Source organism: Phocoena sinus, chromosome 16 (genome assembly GCF_008692025.1).
Source record: "Phocoena sinus isolate mPhoSin1 chromosome 16, mPhoSin1.pri, whole genome shotgun sequence".
Classification (NCBI taxonomy): Eukaryota; Metazoa; Chordata; class Mammalia; order Artiodactyla; family Phocoenidae; genus Phocoena; species Phocoena sinus.
In genome coordinates this window covers 10,141,088-10,160,638 of record NC_045778.1, presented here as the reverse complement: position 1 = coordinate 10,160,638, position 19,551 = coordinate 10,141,088, and the positions used below count along the sequence as shown (strand labels likewise).

The following is a 19,551-nucleotide window of genomic DNA, read 5'->3' as shown; positions in this document are numbered from 1 at the left end:
TTAGAGGAAAAGGGTTTTGCATTAAGAGAGCAAAAGTTCCGGTTATCACAGTTTATCCTTCTTAGTAATTAGACAGGAATGACTCATGACAGAATTTTTCTGTAACCCATTTTTCTTTGTTACATGTAAAGTGAGGATATTACTTATCTCACAGGGCTACTCTGAAGACTAAATAAGAGATTCTGAAGTAAACGTATGTGTTAGGGGACTCACACAGGGACCGGACCATGACAGTGCCTTGTAAATGTGAGATGGTCCAGCATATTAAAGGGGAAACTCAATTGTGTTCATTGTTTTGCACTGTACAGATAATCAGTTTAGATTAAAATGGTTTTTATTAGTTGAAAAAAATGTCCCAGAAGGATAGCTTTCAGAACCACCATGGTGATATTTTGTTTACAACTCTGAGACAGGCTCTCAAATGTCTTTATCTTTTTTTTCTAAACAGGAAATAAATGCACTGCGACCAGAAGTTAAGACTATCCTCGAAGTCATAGGTAACTCATGGGAGACGAACATTAAGTTGAGATTTTGGCCACTCATTACTTGCTTCTATTTGCTACCATTGTTTCAAAACTGTGTGTAGTTTATAATGTGGTACTTGGAAATAAGCCATATGTTAATATATCGTTAAGTACTTTACCAGGAGGAGAAGCTTTTTTAAATTAAAGACTCATCTTTTTTTATAGATCTATCTCTACTGGTTTTCCAAAATGAAAACAAGTCTTCAATCTTCTAAGGCCAGAATCCATGTGTAGGCATTCCCAACTCCCTTTTACCTTATAGAATGATGCTTGCAAAATATGATCCCCTCTTTTACTTTTTAAAATGATTAAATCGTGTGCCGTGCTTTTATGAGGATTAATCACAACAATTTTCATATTGCAAAGGATTTGATAGAAGATTTAAAATGGGGTAGATTTCAAGAGCAGGACAATGATATAAAGCTTGTGTCATGAATCCAACAAGTTGCTGTCTAGGAAAATAAGTAGCACTTTACTTCTCTTTGTTCAATAGTCTCAGTCAAAGAAAATATAAAGACTTGTCTTTTTTTTTCCCAAAAAAGCTCAAAGAGTAACAAATTAAAAATACATGTATCATACACTACCAAATGTTAAATAGACAGCTAGTGGGAAGCAGCTGCATAGCACAGGGAGATCAGCTCAGTGCTTTGTGACCACCTAGAGGGGTGGGGTAGGGAGGGGGGGGAGGGAGAGGCAAGAGGGAGGGGATACGGGGGTATATGTATGCATATAGCTGATTCACTTTGTTATACAGCAGAAACTAACAAAACATTGTAAAGCAACTATGCTCCAACAAAGATGTTAAAAAAAAATACACATATCTAGTAGTAGCCAATATCATAAATAAAAAGTGTTAGGCAAACACGTAATTTTATGCCAAGGGAAATAAACTACAGAAGTTAACTCAATAAAACCATCTCCACTTTTATGTGGACATAAGTCCCACAATTTTGCAACTATACCTTCTACTTGTTTTCATAAAACATCATTTAAAATTTAGTGTTGTGGTAGAGAACAGAAAACAAAATCAAGACCTCTGAACACAGTGAGGTTCAAAGGCCAATGGAATAAAATACATAAAATTCTGACTTCAATGGTTTTCTTTCAACCATCAGCCGAAGCATGACTACAAACATAAATAAAAAGGGGCTGATGACAGACACACATGGTTCAGGACAGCTGTATCTCATTCCTACATCAGTAATCCTCAAATATTAGTCCCACGTTCCCACAGTATCATAAACACTCTTTGCCCCTCCATTCCTCTCAGATGTGTAATTTCTGTTTTTACAGAATGAGTATTTTAACGTTAGGCAAATATATCTTTTTCAGATAGCAGAATTGCCCAACAGAATTTTGCTTTAGACCCCACCAAACCCAGAGTCATGTCTGATAATCAGCAGCAGCAGCTGTTGGTCCCTAGGGTCTGCCTGTGACTGGTGTTTATTTCTCAGTTGATTCTACAGTTTTATTTATATTTGTTCTGCCTTCATTTCCTATTTCGTTGATAATTATTAGGTTTTATTCTTCTTATAATCTATTTAAAGTATTTTTGGGGGGGGTAAAAAAAAGCAGAGGGCAGACACCAATACAAACAAGTGAACAGTAGAGAATGAAAATGTTTAAAGAAAAAAAATTAATAATATAAAGAGAAATACGTTTGAACATTAAGATGGCTAAGTTAAATATGGTAAAGTTCCCAATTTCAGAATACTTGTAATCAAAGTTATCACTGGTCATATTATTAATATTCAGATAAAGTAAAATAATTTGTTTTAAATATCTCTTCAATATAGAAATATAACTTAGGGATCCTAAATATATGAGATTATGTATCCCTTAGTATCACATGTGATACTAAGAATGCAATATAATTTCAAAGTGAAATTTCACATTCTTCCAAGAAAAATAATTTTATGTATGAAGGGCTTATATTACTGTTGGCTGATAAGATCATCACATCCATTTGGACCACCTACTCTTTTTCTAAAATGCAAAAGGGAAGCAATGTAAAGCATATGGGACTTTAATTGGCTTTGAGCTTTGCCAAGAAGTCAGAAATTTAATAGGTAAGTAGATGGAGGCATAAGAATGACTCAAGTACTTCCTAGAGAGTTTACTTGGGTAGCACTATTACCTGATCAGACAACATTAGACTCTGTTCAATTATTCACAAGTGCAGAAATGCTATAGTGTTTTACCTCTTAATGTCCCACAAGCCCCTAGCAAAGTTTTTAAAGATAAGGCACCTCAATCAGGAGTCTTGAGACTAGAATGTCCCCTTAACATGACAGGTTAAAAAAAAAAAGATTTTAAAGATGAAAATATTGGTGAATGAGAAGAGGGAAGTGAACAGCCATGCCTTAATGGAATCAGGATGAGCTGCTCACCAAAATATTAGATTTGCTGGCCCTTTGACTTTGTCCAAATCCTTTAAAAATGATGCCCATCTCTCTGATTCCACAGAGCATACCGGATATAATATCTGATCTGATGAATTACCATTTTTCTTGGTCATTGTTTTATATATTTAGTTCACTGGCTAAGTCAGTTCCTAGCTTTGGTATAATTTCATCTGCTTGTGCCTAAGATTAAAATGCATTTGAATTATTCATCATTCATTTCACAAATATTTTCTAAAGTCTAATATTGTTCAAGCATGGAGGATCCTGGAAGAATGTATCTTTTGTTCCAAAATGTTCACTCTTAAAAGTCAACACAAAGTGCTAGAATAATGATGGGAATAAGAAAAAGTCTGATATAATAGTAAATATCTACGACAAACATGTATATTTTTGGAGCCGTTTGATGTATTACTATAACATAACACAGGTCTTCACAATCAACTCAGCGTCCATATTGTTCCTGCCCTATAATAAATATAGGATACATTTATCTTTTATATTAGATTTGAAAAATTAATCCTAATTAATTTAGGGAACCTCTCTGATTAAAGGGAGTTAATGGCAAGTGAAAAAAAATAGTAGAAAATGCAAAGTGAAGTATGCTTAACCCAAGGTTCATTTCAGACACTATTAATTTCCCTCTCAACAGCTGTTTCACGTGGTGGCAATACGGTAAATTTTAGAGAGATTTTTAATCTTCCTCTGTCCAGATCCCAGGCACTCAGTTATATAAAGAATTTAGAAAAATGGATTTATCTTACTGGAAAAGCTTTGTCTATACTAATGTAGAACCCTAAAACATAATGGACATCCCTGCCTGAATCCTTTCAAAGAAATTCCTACATGAGAAGAATCTGTGGCCTTATTACAACTCTATTCACCACAGAGAAGAATTATACGCAAGGCCAATCCAGCTTGATCCCCAAAGGAAATACAAAGGCATCTTGTCAAAAAGCACTATCCTGTACTGTGTCTAGGGATGCTCTGTGTGTATGCGCTTGTGCCTCTCTGTGTATTTTGTTCTCCATTTGTCCTCCAAAATAAATATTTAGGAGAGAGCTGAAAATATCAACTGTTTCCTTAAATGTAGGATAACTCTGCCCAGACATATTATTTGGGTAAATTAGGTCCCCTAAGGTAAAGGAGATAGCTATTCCTCAAGCATTAATTTAATACCTAGGTAACGGAGTTTTCAACATCTTTATTGGTCTCCATTACCTGAACATCGGAGGCACATTTTTGTCTTAACACACATACTTGAACTTTTTATAATGTCAACTGTGAAACACTGATGGTTTTATATTGAAGGAAAAGAATGTCACCAGTATGAAATAAAGTTGAGTATGTTGTACATAAGGAGTGCTGACATGGACCCAAGTTTCCACTCAGCTTCAAAGAAGTTTGCATTTACTAGTTTATTTTGGTTTTTTTTTTTGCGGTATGCGGGCCTCTCACTGTTGCAGCCTCTCCCGCTGCAGAGCACTGGCTCCGAACGCGCAGACTCAGTGGCCGTGGCTCACGGGCCCAGCCGCTCGGCGGCATGTGGGATCTTCCCAGACCGGGGCAAGAACCCGCATCCCCTGCATCGGCAGGCGGACTCTCAACCTCTGTGCCACCAGGGAAGCCCTACTCGTTTATTTTTAAACTCTAAATAAAATAACATCACAGTATGTCAGAAGGTGTCTTTGATGAAAACTTTCTGATGACACCTTATCTTCTTCCCTTCCAATGGGAAGCACACCGTCTCCAGTTATGGGTGGTTGGAGTCTAAAGGAAAGACTTCAGTAACTACCTCTATGGTCTACACAGTCATTACACAGTCATTCTGAGAAAAAAAGTCTCCACTGCAGCTCAAATAAATAATCGGATTTACGTTTCTTGTTGGTGAAGAGGAGGAACTATATGTCAGACAGGCAAGAGATATGATCCCAGGTTTAACTACCAACCCTGACAAACACACATCCCTAATTCAGTTATTCTGCCTAAAAAATTTACTAGTATCAACTTATTTTGCTGGGTGAATCACGCAGCTACGAAGGAGTGACATTTAATAAACTTTGGTAGCTGTGCTCGAACATCAATCTTATAATAATGTCACTGCCAAACTATAAAACCCCTGTGCTTCTGACAGTGGTGTGACATCAGGACACTGACTGGATGGCAATTGGTAGAAGTCGGCAATGCTTTTGGCCGAAGGGTCACTACCTGGAGGGGCAGGCAAGGGGAAGGTATCGTCATATTAGGCAACAGGCCCCATGTGGAAACGGAATAAAATTTCCTTGGTACCTTCAGTCACACCTTTTGTGCCCTTTCCCCCATTTGCTTCTGATACTTAATGTCTCAATGAATGACCTGATCCTTCAACAAAGCCTCAACTCAGATTCTTTATTCAACCCAGGTATCAATGATCGTCATCAGTTGATATCATTACTGCTATTATTATTGAAGAGCTTTAAGCCAGGCATTGACCAGATATGTTTCTATTTATAAACAATGACTCTGGCAGTTGGGTGAAGATGAGATTGAGCTTTAAGCCAGGCATTGACCAGATATGTTTCTATTTATAAACAATGACTCTGGCAGTTGGGTGAAGATGAGAAGGTGATTTAGGGATGACAGTGGAAGACGGCTGAGACCAGAAAGTGGTGAATGTGACTTGGACTGGGGGCACGGCCTTTGACACAGAGACAAGAAGATGTTATTTAGGTCAGTGGTTCGGAACCTCAGCTGCACATCAGAATCATCTGAAGAGCTTTCTACAGTTCTGAAGCCCAGCTCCACCCTCAGAGCTATTGGCTTACTTTTCTGGGTGCAGCCTGAGCTCTCAGAAAATGACCTTTTCACAGTGAGGGCTGAGAACCACTGGGTCCCAGCAAGGCTTTGGAGGACTTGATGGATTAGACGTGGAGAGGTTAAGACGAGGGAGGTAATTTGTATGACAGCTACAGTTGTGGCAGATGAGTAACTAGTTTACTTGTAGTGCAATTTCCAGAGGAAAAGAAGACTGGAAGCCCAGATTTGAATGTCAACTCTCCTGATGGTTTTGATTTGGCAATTTTTTAAACACATGTGTATCAATTTTGTGTAGGCCAAAGAAAACTCACCAAAACTATAAAATAAACAACCTAAGATAGCCCTAACATTCAGGGGACGAGTCGCAACTTCTGCCTTAAATCAGGGAGGTTAAACTCTAATGGATTTCAGACTGTCACAGAATGCAGGAGTGAAATTCTCTGGAGACTCCTGGAAACACATCGATTAATTACTTGATACCTCATTAAGAATAAAGGTGACCTGGAGTATTTGGTGCCCTGCAATTGTGAATTTATTTTCTCCCTCCTTCTCTCCCTCCCTCCCCCCTCCCCCTTTCTAAGGAAGCATAATTTGTTTTTCCAAGGTTATGGGTTAAGGAGCAGAGCTAGGTCTTATATCTTATTAAGTCTCAGGTCTGTGCTACTTCTCAAATGTGGTTTTCAGCAGACTTTTTTGGGGGGAGGGGGTGGGCAGGGGAGCTGTTATAAAGTTTTACTTTTGAAAATACAATTTATATACATAGGACGCTTTTCTAAATACATACCAGAATTTCAACAAGTCTACCACATTCCCAACAATATTTTGCAAGATGAATACAATAAAGCAATGAATCTTGTAATAAAGTATCTGTTAGTGATAAAATACCACACACACACACACACACACACACACACACACACAGAGTACTCATCAAAGTAGTCTGAACTGAATTAAATCAGGAGCTCCAAGGCTTATATCTCATGAGAATCTAATTTCAGAATATTCCCTTCAAGAGTATTCATTAAACAATGAAACTTTCAAATACTGTATTTTTTTTGGTTTTATGTCATATTTATGTCATTATATACCAAGGGAGTACTTGTCACAAAACCTAAGAGGATCAAAGGATCATTAATTAATTCCCATTTAGTTCATAATTTGGTACTCAATTTTGTCCAAGACTGAACTAATTTTGGAAAAAAAAGTTTACATCCTTCTGTTAGACTTTTGAGCTACAGATACTATATTTATAAACATACCAGGGGATCTGTCATATTTCATATACTTGAGTTCCATAGAGTTGTATATTAAATCTTATTAGTTTCAGAACCATATAAGCATGGAACTTCCTTTCTCTACTGGCATGAATGTCTTCTTAATTTGTATTAATCCCATAACAAAGGAAATGAAGGGTCCTGGGGAGTCTTGTAGGTCATACTATAAACACATACGCTAAGTAGAAAAGACAAAGGTCATCTCTGACACGAGAATTTTACTTTCCAGAACAAATTTCATCCTCAGTCAACTACAAGAAAAGCAGACATGGATATACATCCTTAGGTATGATTCAAAGAATGGGTAAGCAAACACTGAAGCTTTTATGTACCTGTTCCAGGTAGGATCATCAAACCAATCCAGTGTATCAAGGACTGTGCTGTGTGCTGAACTCTCCTTGTAGAAAAAAACCAGATGCCATGTCACCACAAAAGCTGAAAACCAAACAAATAAAGAAGGAGTAAATAAATCTAAAACAAGATAAAAGAAGAAGTAGGACACTTGGATCACTTGATTGTGAAATGGTATTTTAATTAAATGATAGATTTCATAAATGGAGATTTATCCCAGACTTTCCCCAAATGGACTTCATCAAGGAAACCCTTTCATTCCACAACACCTGTTGGCATCCTGCTGCAGGAGTGATCCACGGCAGTTACTGGGGAAACAGTGAGCTGTGTACCCTACTTTTCCACGAGATGCCACATCTCGTAGACTCTGTCATATACGGTCACAAGTTCTCAGGTTGAAACTTCCAATAACTGGGAGTACTTTATATGCTTCCCCATTAAAATATGCACACAAGGCACATATATTTAAAACACATATAGAAAGCTAAGTGTTGAGTTTCCTTCACAAGTTTCATAGTGAATTAGCGAAGAACCACTCACCTGACTAGTACAATTTATTTCATGGCAACAAGTATTTGACATTCATCCATCATTTTGATCAATATTTACTGAGTCAATAACATGAACCAGATATTGGGTTGAGAAAATGAATAGGACTTGGTCCTGCCTTCAAAAAACCCAAGTGCACTCAAGTGGGCAAGGCCACGTTGGACCCTCATCAACCCTGAGGACTCAGTCATTGTGTTCACAGTGCAGACAGGGTACAGGGGTGACATCACTGAGCAGAGGGTTTTTAAGCTGAGCCTTGAATGTTGAGTAGAAGAGTGACAGGCAGACAAAGACATGCCAGCGAAGCAGGGGTGAGGGAGGAGAAGGGTGTTTTTCAGGCAGCATGTTCAAACACGGGAAGCTGTGAGGGAGAACGGCGTGTTCTGAAAGCTGCCTTATATCGGGCCTACAATAAATAATGTGAGGGAACAGAACATGCACAAAGGAAACGGCAGAACATCCTTTTACAGATTTAAAGGGCTGTAAATCAGTCCACGGCACGGCGGTACAAACGAAAGCACCCACTCCAATAATTGTATAGAAGCTGAACCTATTCCCGAGCTCCTCTACACACGTCATCGCATCCTGGCTTCACAAAGTTGAGGGGTCTGCCCAAGACCTGAAGATAACTGGTGTAAGTTCATCTGTATCATTTTTCAGATTCTGCATCGATGGGATGTCATATGGGATTTGTCTCTCTCTAACTTACTTCACTTAGTATGATAATCTCTGGGTCCATCCATGTTGCTGCGAATGGCAGTATTTCATTCTTTTTTATGACTAATATACTTATTTACAAAACAGAAATGGACTCACAGACATAGGAAACAAACTTATGGTTACCAAAACGAAGGTGGGGGAGGGATAAATTGGGAATTTGGGACTAACAGATACACACTACCATATATAAAGTAGATAAACAAGGACCTACCGTATGGCACAGGGAACTCTACTCAATATCTTGTAATAACCTATAATGGAAAAGAATCTGAAGTTACATACATGTATGTGTGTGTGTGTGTGTGTGTGTGTGTGTGTGTGTGTGTGTGTATAACTGAATCACTTTGCTGTACACCTGAATCATTGTAAATCACCTACATTTAATAAAAATAAAAAATTTAAAAGCTTCATACAATTGGAAAAAAAAAGTGATTCGTGTAGACCAGTCCAGTGCCCTCTCTGTGCAGGGAGCGGTGCATGTGGCATGTGGTATGGACGTTCCAGTCTCTGTCCTATTTCATGACGTGTGCTTTTCCGACTGTGCTGCTGTGTGGACTCCGGGCACAACCAAACCGCGGCCACCATCACCTTTCCTGTTTCCAATTTCAGGAAGTCAAGCATGGGGTAGAAAAATTGTGATTAATTCCACATGTTTTCACCTCCTGGATTTTGATATCTTTAATAAAAGACTTCTCCGTGTGGCCATACTGAAGGCAAGACTGGTCCAGCAACCGTGGAGAAACCGGTGATTCCGTCTACACCCAGCTCTGATCCTCAAACGCCCTCTGTGGACTTAAGTGTTACATATGAGCCTCTCTCAGGCCTGGAGGGTCTCGCCTCTGACTTCACCAGCACTTTAATAACTTTGCTGATGTAGTGTGTGGATAAAAGGGCTTTGAACTCTAGGCAGAGGTTGGAATTAGTGCATCTATTCAGAGAGGAATGGAGTCCAGCACTCATTCGTAACATGTAAAAATGGGGAGAGAAAGCATGGAGATGAGGGCAAAGCAGGTTTAGTAATGCAAAAATGAAGAAACCTTGTCTATGACACATAGCTTATATAAGAAAAACTCTAAAGGAGCCTGTGGCATTCTCCAAAGGATGAGAAATATAGTTGCTGAGGCTGGAAAGATTGTAGAGGATTTTTTCCCTTCCTCTTCTTCTCTCTCCTCCCACTTTTTCTCTTTTAAACTCCTGAAGTGAAACTGCTTAGAATACATCTTACTCAGTTCAATTTCTCATCATGAAGGTGAGAGACTGGAAAAGTATTTCGGTAGCCCTGAAATCTCCTTGCCCTCATGAAAGAGGATAGCAGTTTTTATTTTCAATGCTTTTCCAGTTGAGAAACTGTATGCCTGTTACAGGCTTTCTGAGACCTTACAACATATTAGGAATTATTTTGGCTTTAAAGAAGCGTGATGGCTTAAAAAGGCAGCTTCTGCTACAGAGGCTCTCAAGATAGAAACCAATGCCAGGCAACAGATGAACAGCAATGCCTAGAATACAGACAGACACTGGATGTAAGACAGACAAAATCCAAATGACAGTATCATCCAGATATGCAACTTCCAGCAATGACCTTGTGTTACAGCTGCTTGACAAACCACACTTGTTACCACAGAAGTAAGCTTGTTCTTGACACGCAGCAGAGAGCAGATGAAGCAGAAGCATTGTTTGAAACCGAAACGTAGAAGCAAATAAACGAATCAAAAATACCTGTGAGCAACCTAATGGAAGAAAACTTGGCTAAGTCATTTAAAAGAGAAACTGGACTACACACAACATTCTAAAATGAGTAACTTATGGAAAAAAATTTATTTCGAATGCATTTCCCATTTGTTTGTATGAATACTTAGGAAATTCATGGGATCCAACAGATTTGACCTCAGTGACTTGCTGTACAATCCAGCATTTGCTGGCACGATAGAAATTGGTTCTGTAGAGAAACCTGACAACTAGCCCCTGTAAACTCTGGAATGAGAAATCGGGTTCTATGAAAATTTGTACCAAAAGAACCTGGATGCTTAATCCATGCAAGAAGAAGTCGGGGCAGGTGGATTGGTAGATGAGATGAGGGAGGTACAGGCAGAGGGAAGGAGAATCAATTATTTCCATTATGGTACTAACACACCAGGCATTGATTTCTCATCTGATCATCTCAAGAGCCTTGTGAAGAAGGTATCATCGTCACTAGTTTACAAATGAATTATTATTTTTTTTGAGAGGCTAATTTACTTAATACACAACAAGAAGTGGCCCGAGCTGGGATCTGAAACTACGTTTGCCTGATACTTAGGTGATTTTCCTAATTAAAACCACAGTAATCCTCAAACAGTAAGCACTATGTAAATTAAAAAATCTCAATAGCAATCAAACAAAGCCAAAATTTAAAAAATGACACAGACTGCATTAGCTACAATTATAAATAATAAAATGCAGATGGGACTATTGGGAAAACAATGGATAAACTCATATATCTTGGTGGTATTACGCATATGTAGAACCCACTGAATCACCGATCTCACCCACACCTATATTTAGGGTCCTGAAATATATTCATATCTTTGGACCTACTAATCCCACTCACAAATTATCCCAAAGAAACGATTCAAAATTAGGAAAATGTTCATTGTAGCATTATTCATAATACTAGTGAATAACAGAAACTATTTGTGTATCCCACAGCAGGGCATCTAAGAAAATGTTTGTATATTAACTCCACAGTATATTAAGTAGCCAATAAAGTAATAACTAAGGCACAATATAGAGAAAGTGGTATAGAAAACTGTATGTTCTGATTATAAGTAGGTACAAAATGTATATGTGAATAAATACTAGCCACGTAACCAGAATAAAGAAAATTGTGGTGCTAGGATAGAGTAGCTGTGAGTGCATTAAAAAATCTTAACCCCATTCTCATATTTTAAAACTGTACTCATTTGAAATACCTACTGAATAAAAATACACACCCACAAACATGATATATATTTGGAATACGTGTTTACATGGTGAAATGGTCTCCAGCACATAAAATATTATTTTGTTACATCGTTAAGTATTTGATAGTGGAGGAAGGAGGTAGGAGATGAAAGAGATATACTAAGTATGAGGCTGAGATTATATATATATATACATATTTTAACAGAATGGTGAAAATCAATTTCTTATAATGACCGTCCACAGAAAACTTAGATTAGATTACAAAACCAAGAAGATTTGTTGACATAATTGCTAATGCATGTGATTTTAAATGAATCTATGATCAACAGTCTTTTCCACACTGTAACATAACTTTCACCTTCTTACATTCCCTCTATCCCATTTTCTAAAGGAAAAAAAAAGCTAAAGAAAATTGGCTGAGCCTCAGAATCTCCCATTTCTTCATTTCCTTAAGACATCACCCATCTCCCAAACAGGGTCTCCTCCATCCCTGGGAAGCCATTTAGTCTTCCCAGGGCAGGGAGAAGGTGCATTTGAAGAGACAATAGCTAACTCATAGCTACTGGCTTCTGTCTCACATAAGAACAAGGGTGAACTAGCAAGTGTTCGTCATTTGTCTCAGATGGTATCTATTCATCTCTCTCTAGTCGTGATCTCATTCCTGGTTGTAGGCAGTAAATTTCTAGCATTTGCTGCTCCAAAATATCTCCTACCCTCTAGAAGTGAGATTAAGGTGGAAAAACTACATTGCCTATCTCCTGGCTCAATAGCTCTTAGAAAGCAAAGGAACATCCATTCTAAGTCTGTAAATCTCACAGATCATTAGAAATTCACAAACCGAGCTGATCTCCCTGTGCTATGCGGCTGCTTCCCACTAGCTATCTACCTTACGTTTGGTAGTTGCTTTGTGACCGCCTGGAGGGGTGGGATAGGGAGGGTGGGAGGGAGGAAGACACAAGAGGGAAGAGATATGGGAACATATGTATATGTATAACTGATTCTCTTTGTTATAAAGCAGAAACTAACACACCATTGTAAAGCAATTATACTCCAATAAAGACGTAAAGAAAATTAAAAAAAAAAAGAAATTCACAAACCACATCCCCTGCCTCTCCCCCGGCAGTTGTTTATACATTTACATATAAAGAGAAATGCAAAATTAAATGTAATTCAAGTACTGCTCAATCTCTTTTGTGTAAGTCAGCCTTTCCATTAGCGTTCCTCTCTCACTCTTTCTTTAAACACACACACACACACACACACACACACACACACACACACACACACACACACACTGGAGAGGGGTATGGCTTCAGTAAACTCAGGAAGAGAAGAAACATTCTGCATCTCAAAACATGACTTAGTCTATCTCCCTTGACCTCTGCGGCAGGGCTCCTTATCCATCTGGGCGCTCCTAGCCCAGCTGACATTTAGAATTAGGCTCGCCACTGGCATGCATACCATTTGTTACTTCTTGATCAATTAAAGTTGGATAGACATTTCTGTTTAACTCAGCCTCATCCAACCTCCTGCTGACTGTGCAGCCTTCTCTGACGTCTGACTGCGATGCACGTTCAGCCCTGGGGTGCTGCAGCCCTCAGGTAAGAACCACTGACACATTCTGCAGGGTCCTATCTATGCCACACCAGAAGGGAAGTTCCAAGGCTTTCCTCCGATTGACCAGGCTGAACTGCTAAGTTTGCTATGATGCTGGCAGAGGGCTGCATATGAAGTAGTTGCCTGTCTTGGTACACATGTCCTTCTCATAAATACAGTCCTCATTCTCTGGGCTGAAACTCCAAGAGAGAAAGTTGGGAGGCACGTATTAGACTGCTTCACTTTCCTTCCTTCCACCGTCATGCTTGTTTTGCAGAATTCCTCGGACTCAGCAAGGGGTCATGTTTCCCTTTTCTTTCTTGGTGTTGTAGTCTATTAATATCAGAGAGTGAGCCTAGATGTAATAAGTTGAAGGGTTTTTCCACCATATATGACTGGCATTTTCTGGGCTGACCCTTGATAAACTAAAAAAATCTAGAAAATTCTTTCTCGAAAACTAACTTGGATTTCCACTTTTAGCCATAACAGAGTACAGCGATGGAGTATAACCTATACCCTGGCACCCCCCATCCCCCCAAAACCCCGAGAAAATATAATAAATGAAATAACTATTTTGAGGAATTGGATAAGTAGTGTAGGACTGTGATGACAGAGAAGGGAAACCAAGAAGAGAAGAGAAACCTGTAACTGGGCTCTTGGTTTGGATGAGGTTTCTGGGAAGTGGGCACAGGAAGGGGAAGTCAGGCACAGCTTGGCTGCCTTACTAAATTGAGGAAGTGGTGATCAAAGTTTGAGGAGTCTAGTAGTCCTATGAAGAAGATGCTCAACAACGTTAGTTACTAGGAAAAGGTAAATCAGAACCACAATTAGATGCCATGACACCATTAAAACAACTGATTATCGTAACCTTGGCAAGGATGTGAGGTAGCTGTAACTCTCTTACACTGCTGGTAGGAATGTAAAATGATACAGCCACTATGGAAGACCGTTTTGCAGTTTATTATATAGGTAAATATACGCTTAATATGTAGCTGAGCAATTTTACTCCTAGTTATTTACCCAAGAGAGATGAAAATATATGTCTACAGAGAAACTTGTATATCAACGTTCATAAGCAAAGCAACTTCATTCATAATCAAACTGGAAAAAAATGTCCATCAGATGGAAGGGAGAAAGCAAATCTTGTTACTGTCATACAATGGAATTAAATAGGGATGCAATGCAATAAAAAGGGATGAATCACTGATACTATTTCACAATACCATGTATAAACCTCAAAAATATTACGTTGAACAAAAGAAGCCAGATATAGAAGTGCATACTGTGGGGCTCAATTATTATAAAAGTCTAGAAAAGAGAAATCTAATCGAAGGACCAAAAAGCAGAACAGTGATTGCCTGGGACTGGGGTGGGATAGGGTGTGTGTCAATTGACGAGGAAGGGCTACACAGGAACTCTGTGTGGCGATGGAAATGTCCTACAGCTTGATTTAGTGGTAACAGCATGGCAGGTAAATCTGTTTAACCTCAACCAAATATGTACTAAAAGTGAGGGCTTGTTATTGTATATACATTATATCTCAATATAATATTGAGATTAAAATTAACTTTACCTGGTTTCTTATTCTTTTTTTTTTTTTTTTTTTTTTTTTTTTTTATGCGTTACGCGGGCCTCTCACTGTTGCGGCCTCTCCCGTTGCGGAGGACAGGCTCCGGACGCGCAGGCCCAGCGGCCATGGCTCACGGGCCCAGCCGCTCCGCGGCACGTGGGATCCTCCCAGACCGGGGCACGAACCCGTGTCCCCTGCATCGGCAGGCGGACTCTCAACCACTGCGCCACCAGGGAAGCCCTTCTTATTCTTTTATAATATCAGAACTGATCTCTTAAAATAGTTTTAAGTAATTTTTAATATTAAAATATTAATTTAGGTACAAAAGGAAATACACAGGTCTTACATTTGTTTTAAAGGAATCCAGTGTTTGTGGGAAAAGGGTGTCACAGAAAAGAAATAAGCTGGCCATGTACTGCCACTTACCGAAGAAAGGTGGTCAGCACAGGGGACTGATTACGTTATTCTGTCTACTTTTGAACATGTCTGCAATTTTTTATTTAAAACGTTTTAAACATCTAGTGGATTGTGTTTCTTTAATTAAGATATTCTTACTATATTAGTTAGCGGTAGATGTCTGCCTTAACTACTTCCTCTCCACATCCTTATCTCCTGATCCTGTGTAACGTCTTTCTGCATCTTTGTTACGTTTTCCATTTCATCCTCTACTTTTCTCCTTTCATCTCTTAGTCAACAGCAATTTTCACAGAATCAACTTGTGTGACACGGATAAGTCAAGACCTGAATAATTTGAGAGAAAATTAATTAAACCTCTCGGTCCGGTCCTTTATATTCGACAATCACGAATTTCAGTAAGCCTACCTGCAGAAGAGAGGCCCTTTCAGGAACAAATGAAACAGCAAGGTGCAGAGAAACACCACTTTGTTAAGTAAAGCTGACTGACAGTCTGCTTAACGTGATGACTGAAACAAATGGAACAAGGAAACCAATTCAACACAGTGAACACAAATAAAGAGTACAAAAAATTTAAAAGGGAAAGAAAATTGGACTTAATTATTTTCATCCTACCTTTCCCTTTTAAGGCATTCGGAGTCTTGCCAACTTCAGGCAAAGCTGGCTCCAGGCTCCCAGTCACATGAGTAGGGTTCTGGTCCGGAAGTTCTGGCTAACACAGAGTGTGCACAGACTCCATGCTGACATTATTTTTACAGATTTTATAAATCATTTAATAGATTTTCCAGGAGATTGAAGCTCAGCATGAAGTCGGTCAAAATAGACTGATTAATGATATACTGAATAGATGGCAGTGTTCAACTATGTAGGCAGGGATGGTCTTTAGAGACATTAATGTTCCTTTCAGTTTCTTAGTGATGTATAAAATAGAAAATGGTGTTTTCCCCCGATCCTATTATCTCTAGAACCACCCGTTGTTTCTGTGTATAAGATCCCAAACTGTTTTTCTAATGAGCAAAAGAGTGGACAAAAAACATGTACTAATTACCAACAAAGAACGTAAGTGCTACAATCACACTCCGATGTGCTAAATTAGAACTTTGTTCTCCAGAACCTAACCCATTATGGACAAACTGAGAATTGTTCCTAATATTAAACTAGAACAATAAGGCACAGGGTGTTTAAGAGTGGAAGCTGTGCAGGGGCTACATGCAATCCTATTATCACAGAGCTCTCATTTTCCTTTAGACACATTCCTTTTCTAAGTATAGCTTCTACTAAAACGTTTCACCTTAGGAGCAAACTTAAAGAACAAAAATTTAAAAAAGAGTCTGACTATAGAACAAGGGATATAGAAAAATTCCTAGGATAGGGACATATGACACCTGTCTCTTTACCAAGATGTTCTACATTTAATTATTCCAAAGAAATGCACAGGTAGAAAGCATGATATACTAGTGTCTTTGTGGGATGTAGAGAAGTGTAATTATCTTCGTTGCCTTTGGGAAGTTTATTTTATCTTTTAGGCAAAAAGATAATCACGTCATAAGTAATATGATAAAAAGTTATATATATATATGTATATTATATATATAATGTGAATCCATCCATCTATGTATTCATCCATTCATCTCTCTATCTATCCATCCACCCATCCATCTATCCATCTATCCATCTATCCATCTATCTATCTATCTACCTACCTACCTATCTATCTATCTCTCTATCTAACGTGGTGCTCGTGTTATTGGCAGTGAGGACTATAGCGTCATGGGAAAAGCACAGATTCAGAAAGGATAAACTGAGAGAGAAGGAAATGCTTTGTGGGAGATAAGCTAGATCTCAAATTATGAGTACAACTCATAAAATAACAGGAGGGAGGTGCTTCAGGGATGGGGAACAATAAAAACAAAGGCTAAGAATCAAGAACAGAGAGGACACACCATGGGACCAAGGGAGAATGACACTGACCTGAGATAGAGGAAATCGGGTTGGAGCCCAACTTGGGAAAGCCTTGAACGCTGGTCCTCAGGAACTCGTATTTTAGCCTGAGAGCAGCACAGTCGCTGAAATGTTTTGAGTAGGAGACTGACGCACTAGAGGTGGTTTTTACATCAAAGAGATCTAGAAGCTATGCTGACTGGACACAGGGCAAGAGGCTAAAGAACCATAGGCCAAATCAAATTTTCAAAGCATTTCGACCTTAAGTGATGACTAAGGAACATTTCTAAGCAGTAGTAAATTCCTGATAAAATCAAGTGCTCAGAGTCTGCACACATTGTTCAATTTCAAAGTGATTCAACACAAAACACTGACTGCACACGGCTTTAAGCTGCATGAGAAAGACAACAGGGGTCATCACAGGGTTGTAAAGCCACAAGAGCAGAGAAGGATGAGTCTGGTGTCCCTCAGGCCCCGGAAGACAGTGAAAGAGGACAAAGAGGAAGTCGATTTGTGCTAGAACCTGTGGAGTGGGGTCAGGTTTTGACAGGAACACACTGAAGACAAGGGGATCCGGACACAGAGAGATCAGGAAAAGGTCGGGAGGCAGCAGCAGCGAACACGTCAGGGGGGGTCCACGAGTGCCTGCCCCTGTATTTATAGGAGGTGGCACGTGCGTAAGGAGAAAATGAAGGAATATTTCCTTGAGAAAGTTACTTCTCCCCTTTGGGCTTCAGATTCTTCATGGAACTCTTAGGGAACTGTTGACCGAAACCACCTGCCTTAGCCAGGAATGAGGATAGCTGCCTGCCTGAGTTGTCTCAAAACAGGAGATCCCACTGCCTCTGGAAAAAACTAACTGGGAGAATTCAGGAGGGGCAGAAGGGAGGGAGGACACACCAGCCCACAGTACATCTTGTTACACTAGCCTGGAAGAATTCGGGAGGGGCCGAAAGGAGGAGGGAGGGGACCGACGACATGCCCTGCCAACCTCCCAGAAGCCCTCAAGCTGGAATCCACCTTGGCTGAGAGATGCGCGTGCCACCAGGAAGGAGTCTGAGTCAGACCCAGCATGGGCCAAGCAAGATGATTGGCCAGAGGCAACCCGGAAACTCACCCCATTACCAGAAAACCTGAGACTGCGAGCCACGAGGGTTCTCTTCCCCTGCCGCTCTCCGCCCAGGCATCCCTTTCTAACAAGGTCTTTTGCTTTGTCAGTACGTGTGTCTCCTCGGACAATTCATTTCTAAGTGTTAGACACGATGAGTCCACTCTCAGGCCCTGGAAGGGGTCCCCCTTCCTGCAACGGAACTTTATATTTTTACTGTTTAAATTCACACTGAAGACCTGCCCAGAAGTTAAATGATAATCACCCTGTAACTGAGAGCAATGAAATAGAGAGATCGTGGGGTGCAGTCATGGTGGGGATCATAAGAAAAGATGAGGTCTTGATAGATCCTGGGAGATGACTGCAATGTACCAGGCACAGAGAAACAGAGAAGGATGTTCAGGTGGGTGGAATAAGGGACAGGTGCCAAAGAAAACGTGTCACCAGAGTTCTGAGTGTGAGTGCCTGACTTTGAGCTTTCTGACTGTAATGTAAGTTCCTGACATTAAGCTTTTGATTGCCGAGGCACCCATTTCAAAGTCTCGATAAACATACTGCCAGCTGTGTGACACAGCCGCTAATAAAGCCACTAGATAAGAAACCGTGCTGTCCCGCGCACAAAGTTCCCCTCGTAGAAAGAACTGGGTGACCTAGATAACAACCTACTGGAGTGACCCTGCTTTTCCCTTCCTGCACCCTAATTCCTGCTCTTCTGTCTTAAATTTGCCAATAAAGAGTGAACCTGAGAAACCCTAGTGACCCCACCCTTAGACGCCAATAAAGACAGAGTCTCGGGTCTACAAGCCCACCCCCTCTCTCTACCCTTGACCTTGCTGTCCGGTTCTCAGGAGTGCCATGTACCCTCCAGGACCTGTGAGTAATAAATTTTGTTCTTCAAAGTTCCCTAATGGTTTTTGCTACAGTGCATCCTGCAATCATAATAGGAACCACAAGAGCTGGTCAAGCCACAACTCTGGCTCTAGCTGGGGAAATGTCTGTGGTGGGTCAATACAAGTAATAATACAGGCCCAGGCATTCTTAGCCTATCAGTTCACTATCAGTCACTGTCAACCTTCTGACACCCAACAAGACAAATTCTCAACAGACTGGATACAAAAGACAAAGGTGATTATTCACATATTTTTACATGGTCAAGGAACCAGAAGAACAGTACTTCCTTTGAGATAAAAAGGGAAAGGGGTGTGTGTGTATTTCAGGAAAGATAGTAAATAGATCTGTGTTTTCGAGATGCTGAGTCTGGGGTGAGGGGGACTCATTCAGCAATACAAACAACTAATAACACAGAAATTAAGCTTTGGAGAGAGAGTTGAAAGATTAAACATGAAGATGACCTACCTGCGTAACA

The 19,551-nt window shown here is 39.8% G+C and overlaps 1 protein-coding gene across 1 annotated transcript in view; it reads right to left on the bottom strand.

The window, feature by feature from the left end:
• The window catches only part of CHRM3 (cholinergic receptor muscarinic 3), a 515,691-nt gene that overhangs the window by 238,920 nt on the left and 257,220 nt on the right, over window positions 1-19,551 (bottom strand). Inside the window, exon 4 of the mRNA XM_032608221.1 lies at window positions 7,329-7,431. The gene's annotated coding sequence lies outside the window, so the exon portion shown is untranslated. The remainder of the gene's footprint in view (window positions 1-7,328; window positions 7,432-19,551) is intronic.